Consider the following 23,040-nt stretch of genomic DNA (forward strand, 5'->3'; position numbering starts at 1 on the left):
GTGGGGGATGCAGTGGCCCGCAGGCAACACCTGCAGACACGCCTCAAGGATCAGCTGCATTTGAGGATTTGCAGCCAGCTGGCGTATTAGAAATGACAAAGATCCATTCTTGCTTAGCTTTGGAAAGGAATTGAGCCATCTGCCAGTCCAGTCTCTGAGTCAGTGCCTTAGCAGGCTCAAAGCTAGCAAACTGCTCTTCTCCAGTAGCCAGTTTGGGCTACAAATAAAGTGGAGGAATGATGATCTGTATTCCTGGAACTAAAAAAATGCTGATTTTCCATAAAATACAAAAAAGTGCAGGGACTTATGAAATTACAAACCATGAGGAAGTAGAAAGGAGGTAGAATCCAGATGGTATCATGCAGAAATAAGTAGAAGCAGTAAACAATGCAAAACAGAGCTACAGTTGACAATGTGGCTTTCAGATGCTCTGGAGTAATTGCCTCCCTTTTTAAGAACAGGTGATGACTTGGCCTGTAAATAGGGCAGTGGGTTTGGGCTGTGGAAACTTAGGGGTAGCCGCTGGCCAAGCTGCACAGTTGTCTGAACTTGGTCTAGATGTTATCCTGTGGTGTGTGTTTCAAATTCCCGGCTATAAAATGGTAACTTCACGTGGCTAGGTGTAAAAATAGGTTCTACTTTTGAGAAATTTCCATGTTCAGGTGGGGGAGAACAGGTAGTAAGGTGGGAAGGGCAGTAGATTTATTCATAGTTCTGCTGGATTTCTTACTGAAGTCTGGCAAAAATCAGCAAGGGAATTTGTGCTTCATCTCCATAAAGTTTTCCAAATTTCTTACATGAAAAGCACTATACAAATGCAAAATACTAAATATGTCTGAAAGTAATACTGCACAAGAGGAGTGTGGTAGCATTTCAAAGATTTTCATATCCATTTGGCGCTTTTTTTCCCTCTCCATGCTGCTTTCTTGATGTATATGCATATTGCCAGGAACCCTTGTATTGTGTCAGACCCTTTGCTTGGGATTAAAAGCCTCTCTACTTTTTGCAGATGTCACCGATAGAAATATTAGAAAACTGGACAGAATCACAAGGAAAAAGAGGAGGGAAATGCCCACCTGTTTTTAAAGTTGACAAGGTGGAAACTCAACAAGACCAGAGTGCACCAAACTGGTGTCTTGCCGTAATACCAGAATGACCTGCATTGGTTTAAGAAGAGGGAAAAAAACAAAGTTATATTGTGTAGCGTATATGCCAAAATGAAAAGCATCAGCAAAAATCTGCCCAAAACCTTTCGGCAGTATGTCAAGAAACAGAGGAATAAGCTTGGGAGCAGAGATGGTGGAATAAGAGCTCATATCAATGCGCTTCTGTAGAGGAATCTTCCTACCTTCCACATCTGGGGCACGGAAGTAAACGTAGGTAAACTTCAGCGGTAGCCAAGATCTTTGCCGTAGTGAGATCTCTGCACTACAAAAGGGTGCGCTGGGGAGAACTGAAAGCAGATATCTCTGGTGTCTCTAATGCAGTTTATTTAAACATGCTCAAGTCATTGTTCCTGACAGGGGCCCAAGACAGTGCTGACTCCGTAATGTTTGAATCAAATTGTGTGAAAGAAACAAGCCTGCTTTTTAAATCAGGGAAATAATTATTTGCAATCACACAACTAAAATAGCTCAACCTTGGCAATTGTTTGGAAGACTTCTACAGAGAAGCCCCAAAAGCTTTTTTTTTTTTTTTTTTTTTTTTTATTAAGGCTAATGTTGCAGAATGACTGAATTCTACCTTTTGTGAAGAATCATTAGTCCTAATTCTCCGGGAAGGATCTACCTGGAATAGGCTTAAAGTTAAAAATATCAGTAATATGCTAAATGAAGGAAGTGTAAAAATAATTGCATGTAAAACCAAAATAATTACAAGGATAGGATAACTACACCAAGCCAAACACATCCAGGAAATTGGTGGTGAGCTGACCCTCTGAAGAATTCCAGACATGCTGATTTACAGGCATCCAGTCCAAATACAAAATATGTCTGAGGATGCTGGTACCCTGGCAGGGGACAACAGCTTGCACCAGCATCCTCAGCTTTCCACCCAGCTGCTGGGTGGCTGGCCACGCTGCTCCTGATCGAGCCACCGTAGCCTCGGTTTGCTGGGAGACCTTATGGTGCTGTGGCACATGTCTATCAGATCGATGCACGTCCTGCTTTGTTGGTGGATAATTCTTTACAAATATGTAGTCAGTGCTAATATGGCCAAAGACCATAATTTCTGTGACAACATCACTTAATCCTACTAGTTTGCCATCAGTTTTAGGAGTGGTTCAGCCACCCAAGTTGGAAGGGTAAGGGGACTGAAGGCACCTTAGCCATTCCCGCTCAGAAACTCTGACTCTGCACATTACTGGAACTATGCAACTGCCATAATTAACACACATTCATGTTTTAGATGAGATTAAGCCTTTTAAAGGCCCTGTAGTGGGTGAAATGATTGTCATTGGAAGACAGAATCAAGTGTGTGATCACAGATCCTTTTAACCAGTGGAAATCATGGAGTGGAGGAAAGGACAGAGCGGAACTGATCTCAGGACAGTAGAGCTGGACTCAGGAGGTCAAGGAAAGAAAAATGAAAAGACCTTGTGGTTTTCCATTAAAATCAGGCTGTAAAGGCTTGCCAGTATTGTCCATTTCAAGGGAGATGGGAAAACTTGGCATCTTGAGAAAGGCTAATCCTGGTAGCTATGAACTGAACATCAGAAACAGTTGAAAAAACATCACTTTTGGATGTTTTTAATAGTAAACACTGTACCAATTCAGCTGCTGAGGCAAGGATTATAGAGTGTCTCTAAAGTCAGTAAAATACCATATGTACATGCATATTTAAGGAACTTCTGGTTTCGGCATGTTGTGTAGCTCAGGACACAACTATTTCTTATGAGTACAACTAAAAAAAACCCAGTGATTTAGAAACATGATTTGCATAGCAATTTCTGAAGTGAAGCGTGTGGGGAAGGGTGGATTAAATAGAAAAAGGGAGATGGGTGAATCACACAGGAGGTTAAAGACACATTCAGGAACTTACCCTCGACTGCCTTAAGTCCTCTTTACATGGGGAGTAAAGAGTTGAGCTCATACACTGACAGTGGAGTTTCTTGGCACGAACGCATGACAGAGAGAGAACAGATACTGTTAACATGGACTGTACTTCTCCATATGCCATCTGAGTAGATACATGATATATTTTCTTGGATGGAAAAACTGGCTTAAGAAGTCCTTTTCCGTGCTGCCACCTATCTTGTCTCATATCTTGTCTCATAGCTATGCGGTTTATTGCTCTTTCAGTTGCCAGGGCCACTGTAATTCAGACTGTACATTAAAAGGAAAAAGATTAAAGAGATATTATAGCTTATTATTAATTTTCTTTATTTGGCAATCCGATGTACAGCACAGCTCCACAAGACTGATACAGATGAGGAAGTGTGTGTGTGAGAAGAAAAAGCAGATGGGAACAAAGTTTGGGACTGGTTCCTTGTTAAACCAGCTTTGTCACAAAAGAAAATGGATCAAGAAGCTACAGCTATATCTCTGGGCTGGTCACTTCTAGAAAGATGGTTTTTGCTTTTTTGTTTTGCCTGTCACAGATTATGAATAACTTACTACCAGTAGAGAATTTGTTCTTCTGACAAAACTTCTGTAGCAAGTGAAATTATTTCACCTGCATTAAGTAATGCAGGAAGGCACCCCAAATAAAAATGCTGAGAACCGTAGCTGGAAATCGAGAAAGTAAAAGATCAAACAGGATTAGTCACTGCAAGTTATTAAAGTTGGTGAGCCTGGCAGACACAGCTTCTTTTCCTCCAGTCTTTGCTGGGACATTCAGGAAGACTATGTGAGTCAAACGAAAATGTGAAGTCAGTGCTCCAAATTTACATTAAGGTCTCTCCTTCACTTAAACAGAACAAAAGGGCTCTTTTCTATTCCAGGTGTTCAGCACCAAACTGATAAATGATAAAAGTTTTATTCCCAGAGTCATAAGTTTGACTTCTAATGTCTGAACAGTGTAACTGCTGCATTGGAGAACTGCATGATGAGGAAGTGGTGCTTCATCTGTTCTGGTGAAAAGCAGTTCCCAGGCAACGTGCTGGAAAAAATGAGTATTTTCACAGGATGTCTTACCCTGTGGAATGTTAGGGTGGCTGCTGAGAGAGGTCCACTTGTCAGAGGCAGACCCTCAAAAGCTTCCATATCCTAATGCTGGAGAGCATTCTCATGCCATTTCCTAAGCTTGCAGGGCTGCTGCTTGAAAGATCAATTTCTAAGATAAGTCCTGGTGACATCTGCTATTTGTTATAAAAAAAAATATGAAAGCCTCATGAAAAAAAGTTACTGCTGAATGATTGAGCAGCAGAAGCAAGAAAAGTGACGTCAGATTACAAAATACTTTCAGTTGCTTCAAGATACTTGCTGTTGCCTCTGTCGTCAAGCTTCTAGGTCATTATCTACATGGAATAGTACAGAAAACATGTACCAGTTCAACAAATGTTCTTTTTTCCTCCAAGCATTTTGTCTTACAGTAGGTACATTTCATCACAGCTGACAATGTTGATGGAAATGCAGATGTTCACAGTTCAGCATCTTTGAAACAGATGACTAGTCATTTGCTTACTTCTGCCTTCCATTTTTAAACAGGAGTTCTGCTATTTAGGCATTCACTGTCCTTTCAACTATAACATGAACCAATCCGTGCACTGAGGCTATTTTATTAACTTCTGCTTTTCAGTATTTGTAATGCTAAATTGTTTAACTAAAGAAAACTTGTAAAAGCAGTTGAACTTTATCTCCAGGACAGTCTTGCATTTGTTTGATTAGACTGACATACGAACTGGTGTGGTGTTTGTAATGCAGGCAGAGCCAGAAGTCTTATTTTTGGAATAGCGTTCACACACACAGAGTCCCTGGGCAATTGTGAGGAGCGTATGGAGGCACAGCTGCCCACCCAGGCCAAGGCAGTGGGAGCAATCCAGTCGAAGGCTCCTTCACAGAGAAGGTTTCTTGTTGTGATAGAACAGTCCGTTCATATAATGGACATACTCTGCTCACAAACTCTTCTGGTGATAGAGTACACACAAATGTCAAGATGCTCTTTCAGAGAGGGAAACTTTTGAACTGTTGAGTGCTTAAAAAAGAGGCAATGCCTACAGTGAGGGGTAATATATTTTATTAGACCAGATGATGCAGTGGTAAAGAACAGGCTGGCTTTCATAAAGACAAGAAGTCCTTCATCTTATTGAGGATGGTGGCCCAGTTCATGGAGCCTGAATTCCATCCAAGGCCGTGGTTCCATAAGATCAGAAACTGGGTCCTAGAGCACAAAGCACTGGATCAAAAACACAGCAGTTACTTGACACAAAGTGGTACAAACCCATAATGCCAGCTGAAGTGTAGTACATATTTTGCAGAGACAATTTTGTCCAAGCAGACTTTACAGTGGGTCAGATATAATCTGCCAGCCCCCAGGGACCACAACTCTAGTGTAAACACCATCTCCTATGCTCTAACAGGACAGAAGAGGTATTGTGTTCTCGCATTTCGTATGGATTAAATTTATACTCTTAGGTGAAGCTGTAGCACAAATCTAGTACCAATGAAGTAGAAAACACAGTCTAAACCAGAAGTACTTGTTTTAAATGACCTGGTATTTATGAAATGTTTTCCATTCTAAACAAAGATGAAATGTTCATGCACACACACACTGAAATCCTGTGATACTTCTCAGGAAAGTGCTGGCTTAAAAAAAAAAAACCCAACCTGTCAGTAACATGCTGAAACCTTGTAGTTCTAATTTGGAATGGAAAAACAGCCTTGTGACCATTGTTGAATTTAGTAATGATGAACAAAGCTGGGTTTTGGCATGAAACAAAACAAACACATTTAGTGAAATTCACATCTGATATTGATACTTTCCTTCATGCGAAAAATTCTTAGAACATCCAAACTGGCTTATTGCTACAAATATAGAGGGGAAAATGAAGCAGAATCGTATTATCAGCATTGTTATGGAGCTAAATTCCTCCCACATAAACACATTCATGTGATCTAGGCTAATGAATGTGCTCCTGTCTGCCCTGAATGACAACAGAATGCTGCTGGAGGAGAAAAAGAAATAAAATCCAGAATTACCAAGGAATTCAGAATTCCAGAAGGGTTGTTTCAGGGAGGGACTGTATGAATACACCTGCATTTAAGGTTTTTCAGCCTTACTTCCACTCCAGTCTGTATTTTTGCCAGTGAGATAATGGTAGAATTTGCTAGTTCCTGTCACTGGTCAAAATTGCTCCACCCACTTGGTTTCAATCACAGGGATTCATTAATAACTGGTCATTGATTTATTAATGTCACACAATCATCTGATGATCAGTGTGCTAAACACGCGGGCTTAGTATCAGCAGTGCAACAGCTAACCCAGAATGTTAACAAACACCTACAAATGCCTGAACACCCTTTTATGAACACCCCAAATTTCAACCCCCTCCCACACGCACAGAGCTACAAGCACCCGTCACTCTCATACCCCATGCTGATGGGGTGATGTCTCACACTGTCAGGCCAGGTTTCTCCCCCCTCACCATGAACTTTGTTTAGACTTCTTTTGAAGCTGACTCCCTTTTTCTTTTTTCCAGAAGTGTCTCGGTAATTTCCTGGTTACTGTTTAATCCAGCTGATGGCCATCTCTTAAGCAAGCTTCATTATTGTTATTTTCCTCTTTAGCGTGACCCACTTTGGGGCAAATGCACTTGCAGGTGGGTTTGGGGAGTCTGTTCACTCACACTTTTCCCATTCACATCCTGTCACATCAGTGGCTGTCACCCACCCACAGCACCGAGATGGCACTGTGCACGGTGATGCCATCTCCCAGACGAGGAGCCACACATTTCACCTAACACCTCCATCCCCGCTTCTGAGTTGGTCATCCTCAACCAGGCTGGTGCTCATGCACATCCAGGATGCAATTCAGTTCCTCTTAAGAGGAAACATCTAAAAGAGATCAGAAACCTACACAGTAGATGTCTAAATTAGGGTCCCAGCTCCAGCCTTTAAAGAATTAATACTTTGTTTAAAACATTTTACTAAACAGGTAAGTATAAATGAGGCTGGCCTGGCTTGTCATGCATGGATAAAGCTACTTGCAAGAAGTGTGTGAGCTGCAGGTTTTATGCTGTCCCTCCTTTACCAGGATACATCATGAGAACTTGCCTTCCCGAAGTCACTTACACGGCAACCTAACTTCACCGAATTTAGTTACAGGTCTGATTTCCTCCCACTTTTCTTTGTGTGGCCGAAGGACTTCTGTAACAGCTATGTGAGGGATTTGGGATTTGGCCTTAAAAAGTGTCCTGCACAAGGTTGAGTATGTGCCAGTGGTTTGCAAGCCAGTGTTTGTTTGCACGCTATTGTGGTTCCCTTCATTCCCTTGCAACACATACAGCATCAGACCCGACCTTCGCATTTGGTGGCAGTGCTGCCTAAGCTGCTTTACCGGCTCGGTTCTTGCCTCCCCGTTCATGACCGCTTGTTCCCTCCGCCTCCCTGAACCGCCCTTGCAGCAGCTTGCACACCTAGGTGGTGAACCAAGCAGTGGAACGGAGACAGCCTGGAATGGTTCAGAAAAAGAGGTTGCTTTGCAGCCGGATCAGTTTACCACGCAGCTGCCCACACACACCTGATTTCCTTGTAAAAGGGTAAAGCAGGTGTGAGAATTTGCAAGGGGAATGGGAGCTCCATAAGGCACTATTGCCATTCAGAACAATGTCTGTGTAACCATGTCCTCCAAGGACATAAATTAACTTAAGTGAATGCAAAAATCTTGCTAGGGAGACTCTCAGGTGCTGCATACCTGTTGTTGGAGCTCCAGCCGTGCCTGCAGGATGAACTGCATGGTATTTTTTCAGCTCCTGAACATTTGGAAGGGCCACTGGCGAGGTCTGGCCCTGCACGGTGATAGAGTTAGAACTGTTGTGACTAAAACTTGTTGTTTTGGGGGAGTCAGCTCTTGAGCTTCTCAGTCCTGCTGCTTTCAGGAGGAGCTGAGATTTTGTGGTACTTTGCAGATGGTGACTATCTTCTTGGGGATCAGATGCTAAAGTAAATCCTGGGAGCACACAGCCACTGGGGAGCATGCTGCAAACACGGTTCATGTGCTCCGGAGAAAGGGGATGTTGTGGCATACAGCTAACGACCTTTGCGGCAGCCACACACTTGCATAAGCAACCTGGTGCCTAAGCCTTTATTGTTTCAACTACTTCTTCCAAGACACAGTTTATAACTGTCATCTTGGTATTTAGTCTTGTTTAACCCCATTGAATCTATTGGAGAGCTGAGCTGTAACTCAAAATCGTGTCATGCCCTGTAAATGGTAGATCACTTCTTTTTATGTATCACTGACATTTTCTCTTAGATTCAGAGCTAAATGGCAGTGGATAAATATTTTGCAGCAGCAGCCTTCTGCTTGCCTCCCTTAAATATATCTATATCATCCTCTCTTAAATACCTATATAATTCTGATGCTAATTTGCCCACATCAGAGTGATTTTCCATTTGTATTATTTTCTTTCAAAAATGCCCTCTGTCAAAATAAAACATTTCCATGAAACCACGGCAATTTTGCTAACAACTTCGTTGCCTTTTTGGTTTTTTTTTTGTGGAGGGAAAAAGAATGACAAGGGATGTCATAATTTCAATGTAGTAATATTGAGATTGCATATTAGGTGTTACTCTACATAGTACCACATCAAATTATTTTATTTTTCTTTTATTGCATAAATGGGAATATCAGCTGTTTCTAATATTGTTGCATGAGACTACATTACTTTTCCAAGATATTGAAACCAGCTGTTTCTCAGGCCAGGTCTGTAGCTGGAAATTTTTACTGGAATATTAGATGGGTACAGTTAAACTGAAAAAATTTCCTACTGTGCATGCAGATTATACCAGTGAAACCAAACCATAGGACACACCACCTATTTCAGACCCTAGAAATTAGAGAACCATTTACATGCTGACCTTGAACAAGCTAAAGTTAAGAATTCAAGAAATAAGGTTTCGGAGTAGTGCACCCTAGTAATTTCACTGTGTGTGTTAAACGCTGTGAGTGCTAGATATCACTGCAGTATCTCCTATCACTGTCCATGGCCACTTCAAGGTACCTTTCTGGGCAGCTTTTCAAAACCACCAGCAGAAACCTGTGCTAGCAGGACTTCAGCTGGCAAAATCCTTTAGCCCAGATAAAATCTAAAGTGCCTGTAAGATGCAGGGAAACCGGTTATGAGAAAGGCAGTTTCTTTCACAACACAAAAGAGAGAATCCAGGTGTCTACTTAGTTACTTGTCATCGACACCAATTTGTAAATTCACTGTAGGTGGTGGGTGGCAGAAGTTGAAGGAGTAAAATACCAGGTGTGCCCAGGTTGCCAGATGAGTTTGGGCTTGAAGTTGTTTTTCAAGTGCAGACTTGTCACCGAGCTTCACTGTGTGCACAAAAGTACAGAGTTGATGCTGGCTCTGGAGTCTGCTGGAAGCAGAGTTTAAACAGATCCAAACTTTCACTAATAAGATCTATGCAAATGGACAAAAGCCAAACCAAATCAGCTCTTCATTTCACGGTGTCAACCAGCAGTCAGGCTTGCAAAGAGTTTCATATTACGGGGGCTGGGGAACATGCACAAATACAAATGGGTAAAGAGCAGCTGATAGTGCTTCAGGGGGAAGTTTCATTCAAAATACGTGACTTGCAGCCTGGTTGTCTCCTTAGTTACACTAGCTTAACACGTGTATAGGTTCACTGAGAAAGCTAGACTTCTAGAGGTTGTAGTACTGCAAAGTGCAACCACTAAACAGGGAAGAAAGCTTTGTGAAGGAGGGCTTGAGGTTGTTATTTTTAGAGCATTTAACATACAGAGCATGTAAATTACATTGGGGCTTGGGCTACTGGTAGGATTTCATAGAATCACAGAATGGTTTGGATTGGAAGGGACTTTCAAAGATCATCTAGTCCAACTCCCCTGCCACGGACAGGGACATCGTTCACTACGTCAGGTTGCTCAAAGCCCCATCCAACCTGACCTTGAACACTTCCAATGATGGGGCACCCAGAACTTCTCTGGGCAACCTGTGCCAGTGTCTCACCACCCTCATCATGAGTAATTGTTTTCTTATGTCCAGTCTAAACCTCTTTCAGCTTAAAACCATTGCCCCTTGTCCTGTCACTACAGGCCCTGGTGAAGCCTCCGGCTTTCTTATAAGCCCCCTTTAAGTACTGGAAGGCCACAATTAGGTCTCCCCGCAGCCTTCTCTTTTCCAGGCCGGACAACCCCAAATCTCTCAGCCTTTCTTCCTAGGAGAGGTGTTCCAGCCCAGTGACCATTTTCATGGCCCTCCTCTGGACCCAGTCTAACAGGTCCATGTCTTGTGCTGGGGACCACAGAGCTGGACACAGTGTAGTAGAGGGGGAGAATCACCTCCCTCAACCTGCTGGCCATGCTTCTTTTTATACAGAACCAGGATATGGTTGGCCTTATGGGCTGCGGGTGTGCATTGTCAGCTCATATCCAGCTTTTCACCCACCAGAACCCTGAAGTCCTTCTCCACAGGGCTGCTCTCAATCCCTTCGTCCCCCAGCCTGTGTTCATACCAGGGGTTGCCCTGACCCAGGTGCAGGACCTTGCACCTGACCTTGTTAAACCTCATGAGGTTCACATGGGTCCATTCCTTGCCCTAGCCCTTGTCTCCCATGAAGTTTAATGAAGTTTTCACATAACTCTTAAAAAACAGTTCATAATAAAGGTAAATTGCTGCACTAGATAACAGAAGGTATTTACTGGGGAAGGAGGGGACACCAGTTCTCTATGCAGAGTGTGGTTATATTCAAAACTTAACAGTGTATTCTCTCCAAATTTTGGAAGAGGCAAGGTCCAAGGGAGGGGCAAGTTTCCTGGGGCATTAGGACAACTGGCATTAACTGGAGAGAGAACAGGCAACCTTTTTCATTCGCAGCCTTTAATCAGTTCGTAGAAATACACATGTATTGGATACATTAACTACAAGTGGTTTTGTGTCAATAACTGAAACATTAGTATCTACTAATTCACCGCTAATTGACACTTGGGAAGGACTGTTTGAAAAAGTCATATTTTTATTTGGCTGCCCATCTGAACAGCTGAAAAAACTAGAGCAATAGTGATGCCTTTTTTGTGAAAATGGTAAACGTTAATAATTCAGTTTTGCTTTCTTTTTTTTTGCTCCCTGGAACTGGAGAAAATGATGCTGCCTTTCAATTGCCAGAAGCAAAGAGCTAGGCTCTCTGAAAGAGGCTGTGTTCTCTGGTATGGTTCTTACTGTGAAGCCTATGGATTTGCTGGGTGCAGTTCCTTCCTCCTTGTGAGAGGTCTCGCACACTGCGCTTAACTTTGAGTGGGGGGCCTCCAGCACCAGGGTCTGCATTGCTCTGACCTGTGTGTCCTCGGCCTCCTTCTAGATGAAGATGTAATGTGAAAGAAATAGTTATTGAAAACCCCAAAACAGAGCAAGCTGAGCCATCAGCTTGGCTGTGGGGGCATTTATGCAAGGGAAGGGATACTGGGAGCCAGCCCTTGCTTTGAACCATACTTGGTGTAAATTACTTTTGCCAAGAAATCTGTCAGGGATCAGTTGGCCTCTACTGTATTTTCAGCTTAGTGACCAAACAGGAGAGACATCAGACATCCTTGGTTACCTGAGGCGGTGTTAGTTTGACCACAAAGGGTCCAACATTCAAAAATGAAATTGGTGAAATCCAGCAATAGGACCCGTTTGGGCATGTATTACTATTCTGTCTTCTTTATAACGCTGACCTGTTAGGACAGCTGCCTCTCCTCATACATCTTTCTCTCTCTGTCACATTCCAATTTTGTTTTGTTTTGTTTTTCTTCCTGATTATGTCTGCAGTGCTTTTGAACTGTTCTGGTGTGCAGGCATCCTACACGTTTATCACAGGAGGAATAAATTTACATGGTGGATGGAAGCCTGCTGTCCATACCCTTGCTTTTCTTAGTTACCTTTCAAGACTAAAATAGTCCACAGACCCCTCAAAGAAAATTAGTGATCTAGTCTGAATGCAGAGATCTTGACATTCATAAATGAGCCTTGACTTAGCTGTAAAGAGAGAAGCTACTGCGGTTTGTTATGACTTCAGTGACTATTGAAGTCCTTGAAGCTGGATGAAGTCCTGGCAGATGGCTGTGTTGCTTCAAGAGACAGGTGTCATGATGGTGTCAGAAGCACAGGAGGATTGCATGGGTCGCCAAACATCCCTGAAGTACAATTCAGAAACCACAGATGCACTGCGTGATAGAGAAATCATCAATAGGCAGGAGCTATGGAAGTGAGAAGTACCGAATTTTCAGTATGCAGGGGTTATTCCAGATGGAAAACATAGATATCCTTCCTGCAATCTCACAGGCATCAAGCCAAGGTATGATTCTGCTCTGAACAAATTCAGTGGAATTTTTTTCTCTATTTGAATACCACAAGTAAATGCAGGGTTTGTTCTTTTGCTTCAGGCATACAGTGTTTATTACATGCTCTTTTGCCTATTTTTTTCTTTTCACTTTCTATTTTCTATTTAAATGATGTATATTTGTTTTCTTTCTTCCTTTTGCTTGACATTTTGCTTCCTTTTTAAAAAGCTAATGACATATGGGAGCATACAAAGGAATCGCTCTGACTTTATGGGATCTGAGCCTTGGGTTGCGAATTTTGCCATAGTGAATGAAATGACTATTTTGCAAAGCGCTGCCAAGGCCAGCCTTGTGGGGTGGTTTGGTAACCCTGCTCTTGGCCAAGGCTTCCTGCTATTTCAGTACTTCTGCAGTGGTGAACCAGCCACAGCAGAACAATATTTCAGGAAATTAAATTGACGTGTACTGAGAGACAAACCTCGTGGCTGCCCTGCCTGCGCAAATGTCACACCTCTCTCCTACCTCAAACCCTGTGGAAAAACCACCACTCGTGGCTTCATGACAGGTACCTAGGGCCACCTCAAGAGCTGCTGGTTTCTCTGATCCCCTGCGCACCCCATCAGTTGTCACTCATGGCTGAAGACAGAAAGGCTCATAGGCTCCATTGGAACAAAAGCCATCGTGCGATACTGAAAGGTTCACATGATCAGCTGAGGTCCTGAATCAAGCAAATCACTGGGAATAATTAACAGAGGTGCTGGCAGCAATGTGGGCTTCTTGGTGTGGAAGTAAATGAGTGCAGAGTGCCCCCATGGATTCTCAGCATTGCTTAGGAGCAGTGAGATACATGTTAATAGCTGAGAAACCATGTGCTAGATTTAAGGAGTTGATAATTAAGGTGTTTTAGGCATTCATAGCAGTGAAAGGGCGTATTAATCTTTGAATATTAAAACAAACTAGATAGCTATTTAAAATAGGATTTCCAATTACTGCTTTCCCAGGAAAATGGTAATGAGTTTTCCAAAAGGCTTTCTGTTCTATTTTTGACAAGACCTACTTTGTACAGGTCAATTGACTTGGATGATCTAATCAATCTGTGCAATAAAATGCACTGGGATCCTGAGAATAGAAAGTATGCCAGTGTTTCTGATTTTATTTAGGAAAAGTACTAGCTTAATCAGAAAGCACATAAAGGGAGTGTTGTGCAACTCTTTACCTGTAGTTGCAGGTAAGTTGGTGTAGCTGCAGAATGCCTGATGTCCGTGGGACTAGTGTGAGTTCATTAGACCATCCATATAAAAAAGAGTAAAAGCAAATTGTACAAAAGCGCCGTCAAAACATCACAGAGACTTTCCTTAGGGCTTTTGTGTGGTCTTGAGGAGGACATCGTGTTTGTTTTTGTAGAGCTAGTGGGCAGCTCCCAGTGCAATCTGGTTTCTTTCAGTGTTAGCAAAAAGAACGGTTTCTAGCTCCCCAAAAAACAGATAATTAATGCTAAAAGTACAATTGCTGTATGTCATAGAATGCCTCTGCTTTTACTACAATCCCCCAATTTAACAGACTGGCTGAAATAACTTCAGTCTGTTGTTGGAAAGCAGGGGGTGCCGTAGGAGTATGAAGTTCAGTATGCCCAAAAGCTGTTCCAGGGCCACCTCTAAACTAAACTGATATCCTCCTCAGACTCTGCTGGGGGACAGATGTCAGATTCTGGGAGGAGAGGGAAGGAAAAGAGGCAGATGACAATGATAGCCTCAGATGAGACAGATATAAACCATCACAGAACAATTGCTTTTTATTTCACACTGTGTCCTCTTGCTTTGGTGGGTGTGTTGCTGGGAGTGCAACGCACTCCCAGTCCTGGCCCCATGTCATGTCTGTGCACAGACTTCCCAAAATTGGAGTTTTGAGGCTGAGAAAGGGGAAACATCTACGGAGGAATCCTCCTACAGATGTCTCTGTTTATAGGTTATTAAATAACAGCAAATGCTTTCAATTCCGGCAGCACATGCAGAGTCTGCAAATACTCCTCTCTGGTATTTCACAGTATTTCAATTTGTTGTGCTACATTTCATACCTCACATTTTAGGAGGACAACTGTTTTGTTCAAAAATACTGGTCTCTGGATATTCATTTTCCCTGGAGTGGGCGCTGGAATCAAGATCCTGATTGTACCGGTGTTGGTATTGTATAGCCCGAGTACGGGGATGGACCCGTGCTGGGTGGGATGCTGGAGGCTGCGGTTCTGTGTCAGGTTTACACCACAGTTACAGAAGAATCAAAAGCAGTGCAGTGACCTGTGCCATTGGAAAAAAAAAACCAACAAAACCAGCTTGTATTGCTGTCGGGTGCTTATGTGTTAGAAATGGGGAGATGTACAGCGTGATTTCCTTATATCCCGTGAAAACACCCGGACATACGCGCAACCGGCGCGTAACCACCCACCTTCCCTATATCGGATGGCAGGAGGAGGACACCTGAAAGCTTTAGCGAGACCCCGAAGGCTCATGCCGTCCTCGGGGACTCGCGCTAAAGCCCATGACGTAGTTAGTACGCCACAAAACGATGCCGAAGGAGGGCGGGGTTCAGGCGGCGGCGGGGACGCGCTTGCCGCGGGAGAGCGCCCAGCAGAGGGAGGCAAAGGCCGTCCCAAGCCGGGGGATGCGGGCGTGAGCTGCGGGGAAGAACTTGAGTCCCTGGAAGCTCTCCTAAGAGATGTCTGACTCCATCAGATCCAGCGTTTTGAGGCAAGCCCTTCCCTCTCAAACCCGGGTAAGGGAAGCGCCGGGGCTGGCGATGCCTCGTCGCGTCCTGCAAAGCAGCCTGGCCGCAAAAGGTAGGGCTTGAACTCAGCCTCCTGCGGTGGGCCAAGACCCTCAGGTCTGTTTAAACCATCGCAGAGACCTTTTCTGATCGGTGAGAAAGCAGGATATGTTTGCCTTACCTCAGTTTTGCCGGCCAGTGTAGTACTTAGACCACGTTGTCTCATGCCGGTTTGGCTTATTTCGTTATACTCAAAGCTCTGCACGAAGTCGCTTGTCTTCAGAAGTTTTGAATCCAAGTACTGCCACCTGCAAGATAAGAAAAGGGAGACTCATAATACCTCTGCTTTTTAAAGGCCAGCTAATAGCCTTTTTCCACTTCAGAGAAGAGGAGGAGGTACGAAGATCGAGATTCAGTAGTAATATGGTCTGATATCGCAAGGGAGACTATCGACAAGCCCAGAAGTAAGCAGAGGAATAATGAGCCATTGTGCTGATATTACTGGCAGGTAGGAAAGAAATGAGGTCAGCTATTTCTCTTACCTCACCTGCCCTGGCACAGCTTGCTGGCATCATTGCCTGTTCTCTATTAAATCTGCTGTTCACATTTAAAACTGGGATGTTGGCAGAAAATATTAGTCCCTCCAAATTTAGACTGTGTAACTTACCAAAATGCGTAGGACATTTTGTTTCAGTCACAGAAATGTTAAACTGCCTCATCATGTCAGCCTTATTGATACTGAATTTCAGGGGCAAAAAACCAGACAGAATTCAGATGGAGCAAAGGAGAACACCTGTAGGTAAATAGCAGATAAATATTCTTCTGAGATGACAATGGGGTAATAAAAAAATCTTGTCAAATAAGGGGAGAATTTCCCTGTCTCATGGGGAGTTACAAGGGCAAACTCAACAAGCGGCATTCAGATATTCCAAACCTGGTGCCTGCATTAAGCTCAAGGCTTAAAAATAATGCACCTGCCCTCAGCAGGGAGATCCAGAACTCCTTGGTTAGACTTAATAGACTTTAGACTACATTTTACTGTTAATGGAGGATAACAGTATGTCTGAAGCAATATCTAGAAGGTCCATGTGCAGAGGAACCTGAAGGAAAAGAATAGCTGGTAGGAAACGCTCATTGCAGCCCCCTTCTGCAATGTCAGAGTCAGTCTCCGTGTCCCTTTGAGGAAGACTTCCCCACAAAAAAAGAAAGAAGAGCGAGACAGAGAGATGCAGGTGGTGGCTGAGGATGTTGTCTGACTAGTTGAAGAGTAAACATCCATTTTAACAAGTTCCCTTCCTGCTTAAATGTGGCATCCATGTTATCTGCTACTGTCCATGTTAATGCTGTTCTGCTCAACAGGGCAAAACAACCAAGCTCAGGTCCTTCAGCTGAAAGAAGGCAGAAGAAGTTTGGCTTCAGGCCAGTTAATAATTTAGGGAATGCTAACCCACAATGTCTCAGCCCCTTGCTTGGGTTGGATGGGACTGTGGCTAAAATAGCCCACCTTCCTTAAGGTAGCCACAAGTTCCAGCCGAGATACGGTTTAAGCATCTGCCCCGGGGTACTATCCCTTACCTCAGGGTAAGCTATCTTGAGTCAAAATAATTAAAATCCATATAAAAACTATGTGTAGAGCAGGCTGTGCTGTAGACCTACCTTATAAATTTGCCTTGGCTGAGGCTCAGATGGAAAGGCAGTGGCTACAATGACGTTTTCAGGCAAATGAGAAAATGGCCATCCTTTGGTTATTCTTTGTTGCCTCATTCATACGAACAGAGTTAGCTGAGTTCAATAAAGTATTTAACAAACTCAGTTATGTTTTGACTGGTAAAAAAGACACTTTTTTTTTACAGGTTCTGTGGGAAATAAATCCATTATTCATTCTCAGATTAATGGAAAATAGACAGGGAAAAAGTCACTGTATTTAACTCTGTGTTTGTCTCAGCTTCTATAACAAATTATTCCCTGTTCTGCATTTTAATTATTTAATCCAATCTTTGTTGAATGTAAGGAAATACAGGCTATTTCTCCTGCAAGATGGTGTATAATCCAGCACATTTTACTGTTCTTATTTAGTGTACATTTTTCATTCTTTAGTGTCTCTTCATTGTCTTGAGTTATACTTGTTTCCACCACTGAGAAATCCAAAACTATCCTGTGCTTCCATGGGATGGTGTATGCATCATATAGTGCATTTATTTACATGTTCCTGTGCCCTTCTAGTGACTAACCTTTGGATGGTTCACCTGACATCTGCAGAAATGCCAGGTTGTGTGAGATATCTACATTGAGATATGTTTGGCCTAGTTTTTACAGGCTTTGCATTATCGTAGATCTCATTCATTCCAGATGAAGCTGAGCAGTGAGAAATCTCTGATTATATGAGAGCTGGGCAGAGCAGGAGCGGTGGGTCCATGCAGTGCACTGGGGTTGATAAGCTTGACCTGCTCTCCACAGTGTTGTACCAACACGTACCAAGCTCATTTCTCACAGAGCTAGCCTGGCTGCAATATGGTTTATCAGCTGTGCTTTACACTAGAGCAGCTGTACATCTTCCAGATCCCAGTACAGCTACATTTGCAGATGTTGTGCATCTAAACCAGTAAAATTGACTGTACCTGAGCCGTTGCTGCAAGCAGTTAAGCACAGTTAATCTGGGAACCAGATAAATCACCCAGGGATGCATAACAGCTGGGGACTTCTAGTATTAAGACTACCAGCTAGATATGCACTTCTATAGTTCAAGCTTGATTTCACATGCAAGCTTTTGTCTCCACCAATGCCTTCTGCACGACACACTATTCAGCCAACACATTCAGTGGGCCCCAGACCTGTTTTAGTACTTCTGAGCATAGTATTGCATAGAGGAGGTCTGACTGAGAGCTGCTGCTGCTTCCTCCTCTCCCCCTCCACCCCCCCTCCTCTCCCCCTCCTCGCCATCTCCATAGGTTGCTTTAGATACAGGAAAAAGTCTTGCTAGCACCTCTGGTCCTGACACTCAGGCACTTGAGCCTAACTAAGACTGGTATAATCAAGTATGGGGTCCTCCCTGCTTACAGATGCACCAAAATAGAAGCCACCATTGCAGAATAGCCATGGGTCTTCCAGTAGGGTTTCCTTCAAAAACAACTAGAAGTCTTTTTCAAAATATGGTCTTGATTTGGGTACTTAATTCCAGATGTGGGAATGTTGATGAGGTAACTTTGTCCTTGCAGTCTTTACATGGGGAAAGGTATTGCCTTGCTTCCCGTAAGATAAGGCCAGCATAAATATTTAAAGATGACACAGTCCGTGGTGCATTATCTCGCAAATTCAGCAAACATGCAATGGTGTGTCCATGTTTCACTGGGCATAAATTCACACTGCTGCCTGACCAAGCGGTGTACAGCTCAGTATTAATGACCAAAGAGCCCCGTACACACTGGAATATCCAGGTTGTACTACAGGAACCTGGGGGACAGGGCTGTACTTCAATGAAACAGTTCCTCAGCAACAATTTCTCTTCCCAACACCACGTCTCTTTGCCCCCTCCATTGAGCAATGCAACAGCTTGTGTGGCTGGGCTGCAAAGTGGATTATTGAAATGATTTAAGCTAAAGAATAAAATAATTTTAAAAAGGTTTATTTTTAAGCAGAGATCATTGAGCTGATCCTGTTTGCAGCACAGTCCCCAAAGCAGCTGCCTTGGCACAACTGAGGGGAGCATGAGCTGCAGCATGTGGGTGGGAAGGAAGGGGTGGAAAATTTTTAACCCGTTTCCCACTGGCAGAGATGGCTTTCCAGACCAAGCCCCTCAACTTCTAAGGGGTCAAGTCTGCTGTGCACTGATGCCTTTAAATCACTCTTCCTCCGCAACCATGATTATTGTGAATTTGAGGAGACTTGCTGAATGGTGCAGTGCTACCAGAACAAACCGTTGCTTTCCTTTCTGGAAGAGGAGTATTTTGAAGGGGGCATGAGAGAAAGGTGACCTGAGCTGCTGCATTCCTGTTATTCTCAGCTGTTGCAATGCCCTTGACGGGGGCTGCAGGGGGGCAGGGATGTGGCAGCTCTCTGCAGCTGAACACAAGTCATCGGAGAGCTGACATTTTAGCTTGTGCGCTGGTGACACTGGAGGCAGCCCAAGGGAGCAGAAAAAGGCCGTAAAGCCCTGTCTGTTCCTGCCTCCTGTTCCATGCTTGACCACAATCTGAGTTTGAAAAACGGACAGGCCCAGGAAGCTTGTGTTCCTTGTAACTTCAGGAAAAGCAACTCTGCTGTAATTGCACCAAATGTTGTCTGTCAGCCTGGCCTTTTCAGAGCAGTACAAGATGCTCTCACAGCGTAGAAGGGAAATGAGTGAACAGGGAATTACAAATAAAGAGAGGATCAGGCTATGTGCACTAAATCCTGAATGCTGATGCTAAACACATTTTTTCCTTAAATGGATTTCATCTGACTTTGCTGCCTGCAGGCACAGCTCAGAGGGAGAAATTAAGATATTAGGCAAAGTCTAGGATGCAACAATAAACTTTTCTTTCATGTTAGTGAGAATGATGTGGTTAAGCCACTCTCCAAAGTCACCCTCACTAATTAAGAAACATACTTAGCCTGTAATGGAAAGTTAATGGATTAAAGTGATGCCTTATTGCACAGTGGTTTGACTGTGCGCGGCAGCTTTCATCTGAAAACACTTCAAAATCCCTGGGCTCAGGCTTGTTGCTATTGCAATCAGTGCTGAAATTATGACTGACTGTCCATCAGCCTTACAGAGAGACCTCATGCTGCCCAGCATCGCTGAGGGGACCTCTCTGCAGGGATCATCGCTCTCCTCCCCCAGCCCCATCAGAGCTCACGCCTGAATGAAGAGTGGGTGGTACTTGCATGCCAGTCCTTGTTCCACAGGCAGCTTACCTGTTTTGCATTAATTTGCATAAAAAGCCCTGAAATGGGGATTAAACCAGTTTTCTTCTCTCCAGGCTGAGTCCCTTCATTCGTGGACTACAGCTACGCTCATTCTTGTATGCCCTCTGTTGCTGTCCCCTTCAAGCTTTTAGTCTTTACTGTGAAGTAGGACAACTTCACAGGGCAAAGCAGGGTCTTCCCACCAGGTGTGGTGGGGAGATGTGGGTCTGAACCCTCTGGCTCTGCTCCTGTTGGAAGGTGATTGGGCTCCAAAGTCAGGACTGTGCTTTCTTCTGCGAGGCCCAGGCTCCTATAGACAAGACATTGAAGAACAGAAGATCAGAGCGCCCGAAGCCCATTGTGGTTCTCGCTCCAGCTCAATAGGGGCTTTGGCATCCTCATCTCCTGTCTTCTCTGAATTAATCCCCAAAGCACACAGCGAAGCTGGAGTCCATTTCATCTGATAAAGAACCAAGCTGATTTCTACTTGAAGCTGTAGTTCCAAAAATGTGCATCATAATTGAGCCTTTCTACAAACAAAATAAGAAAAAGACAAAGCACAAAATGTGAATTTTTTTAGGCTAAGAAATCTGGATGTTCCAACTTTATCTGCAGCTAAGCAAGTCTGTAAGAGGAAGATTTAATGTGCCACTGCCTTAAAACAGACAATATTGTTCTATATTTATTGTTCTGTCTATATTTAACATTCATGTATAAATTAATTTTATAAAGCTCTGGGTTAATAAAAAGTTTGGAATTCTGCAACGTTCACAGAAGCCCTCAACCCCTTCTGAAAATGAGAGTCAATTAAACATAACAGCTCATTTATCCTCAGAATTATCTACCCATTTTGAATGAGACTTAATGAGGAGACAATGGAACTATAAACTAGACAGTTACACAGGATGCTCCATGATCTTTCTTTCATTTTCCAAGTTAGCTCCCAGGCCTGTGTGCCTCCATCCGTGTTTCTGAAGCAGACCAGAACTGCTTGGAAGGCCCAGGCTAGGATGACGGACCAAGGGCTTTCCCTGTTGAGGGGGAGGTATCACTGACAAGAAAAAATCCATAATTTATTCATGCTCAAGCACAGGCTATAGTTTCAAATGCAATTTACTACCTGATCTGAAAGACTTCTGTGCAGCAGTTTATTGTCATTAATTAAACTCTAAAGGATTTGTTACGTCAGCAAGCCCCTCTGCAGCAATACGACCCCAGTAATAGCCCAAATGTATTAATAATGGAGTTTAGTAATCAGAAATGGAATAGCCAAGTCTCATTCTTATTTACTAGTCTTCCAGTAAAGTTTTTAATCAGTTAATTTATACATTATCAGTTGAATCCTTTGAAGCCTCACTAGACACAAATGCATATGGACATACAATACATCCTTTCTACCAGTTTAATGAATTGTCATTCCAAAATCCTAGTTTTAAAATGTCTCTTACTTCCCTCATAAAAGAAATAGGATTCTCACAATGGATTTGCATGCAGCTCGACAGATTTTTGGGTTATTTCTCCTTCACCTTGTCTTTCACAATGAATTCAAGAAATATCACGCATCCAGGGAACAGGGTAATTCTAAAATTAACCAGATGGCTTTGGCTGCTTGCTGCTGCTGTCATTCGTGAAAAATAGTACTTTGATGCATGGACGGTGCCACTGAATTCAATGGAGCTGGTGATTTTGAGCAACAAGATACTCCAGGGGAGTGTGGCAGAAGATACTCCAGGGGAGTGTGGCAGACTTTACCCCAGGACTGTCTCTGCTTCAGGACGGAGACAATGTCTAGCTAGACAGGACATACAGCCTCCGTCTCAGCTGGCAACTCTGGGCACTGCTGTAATACATATTAATAACAATTTTGTTGAAAGGTCTTATTGTAGTTTTTGATTTGCTTTGGACCAGCCACATGAAAGGACATCCAAGTAAGAACAAAGAGTACAGACCATGGCCAGGGACAGAGTCAGCTAGTTAGCAGCATCTGGGGCCAAGAGCTGAGGGCCACAGTAAGCTAGTCTGGCATCTGATCTGCATGGCTCATTTGAAAGAGACTGTTAAAAACTGTGGAGAGAAGAGCCAGAGAAATTTTAAAGAACTGGAAAGCAACCCCTGAAATAAGGCAAACAGAAGACTTCTTTTTTTAGCATCTCAAAGATAAAATCAAGAGATGAGAGCATTGCACTGCATAAGTACCTTGACTGAGAGAAAACGTGAGACTCTTTAGGAGGGCAAGGCTTGACAGAAAAAAATGGCTGTAATTTAACTCATTTAAACCAACAAGTAAAGTTTCAAAATGAGGCAGGGATTTTTACATGAGGGTTTCTCACTATTGCAACAAGACATAAAGGAAAGAGAAGGATGCCTCTTCGCTGGGGTCTTGAAGTGAAATCTAAAGTGTGAATTGTTTGTCTTTTACGACACCTAAAATACTTCTCAGGATTTCAAACATAAAGTTTAAAATGGATTCAAACAAGTGCTCTTTTATGTTTTGTGTTTTAGTGTGATACGTGCTCTAACCCACAGATCTGTGAGTTATTTTAGTGGAAGCTCTTTCCTGTTTTGCCCACAAAAACCTTTCCAGAAATAAGGGTCTTCCTGACTGAAGTTTCACTGAAACAGAAAGTTTTCATGAAAATGTTAGACAAGTTGACATATTTTGATTTACAAACAAACCAAAACAAAATCAAAACCTTCACTGAAATGTTCCCAACCACCTCTAATGAAATAATCCTATCTCAACATCTTGGATTTTCAGTCAGGAAGCACAATGAAGCAGATTTTATCATAATTTATGTTTTGTGTGTTTTTCCACTACTATAGTCTATTATTTGTGTACTAAATGACACCTTGATGTATCACATTAGGTCTCTGAGTTATATTCAACATTGACATTTCTAACTTGCTCAATGTAAGTTTGAAGCTCCTGCTAATTCTCCAGTGTGTGAG

The sequence above is a fragment of the Phalacrocorax carbo genome, chromosome 1, assembly GCF_963921805.1.
Source record: "Phalacrocorax carbo chromosome 1, bPhaCar2.1, whole genome shotgun sequence".
NCBI classification, from domain to species: domain Eukaryota; kingdom Metazoa; phylum Chordata; class Aves; order Suliformes; family Phalacrocoracidae; genus Phalacrocorax; species Phalacrocorax carbo.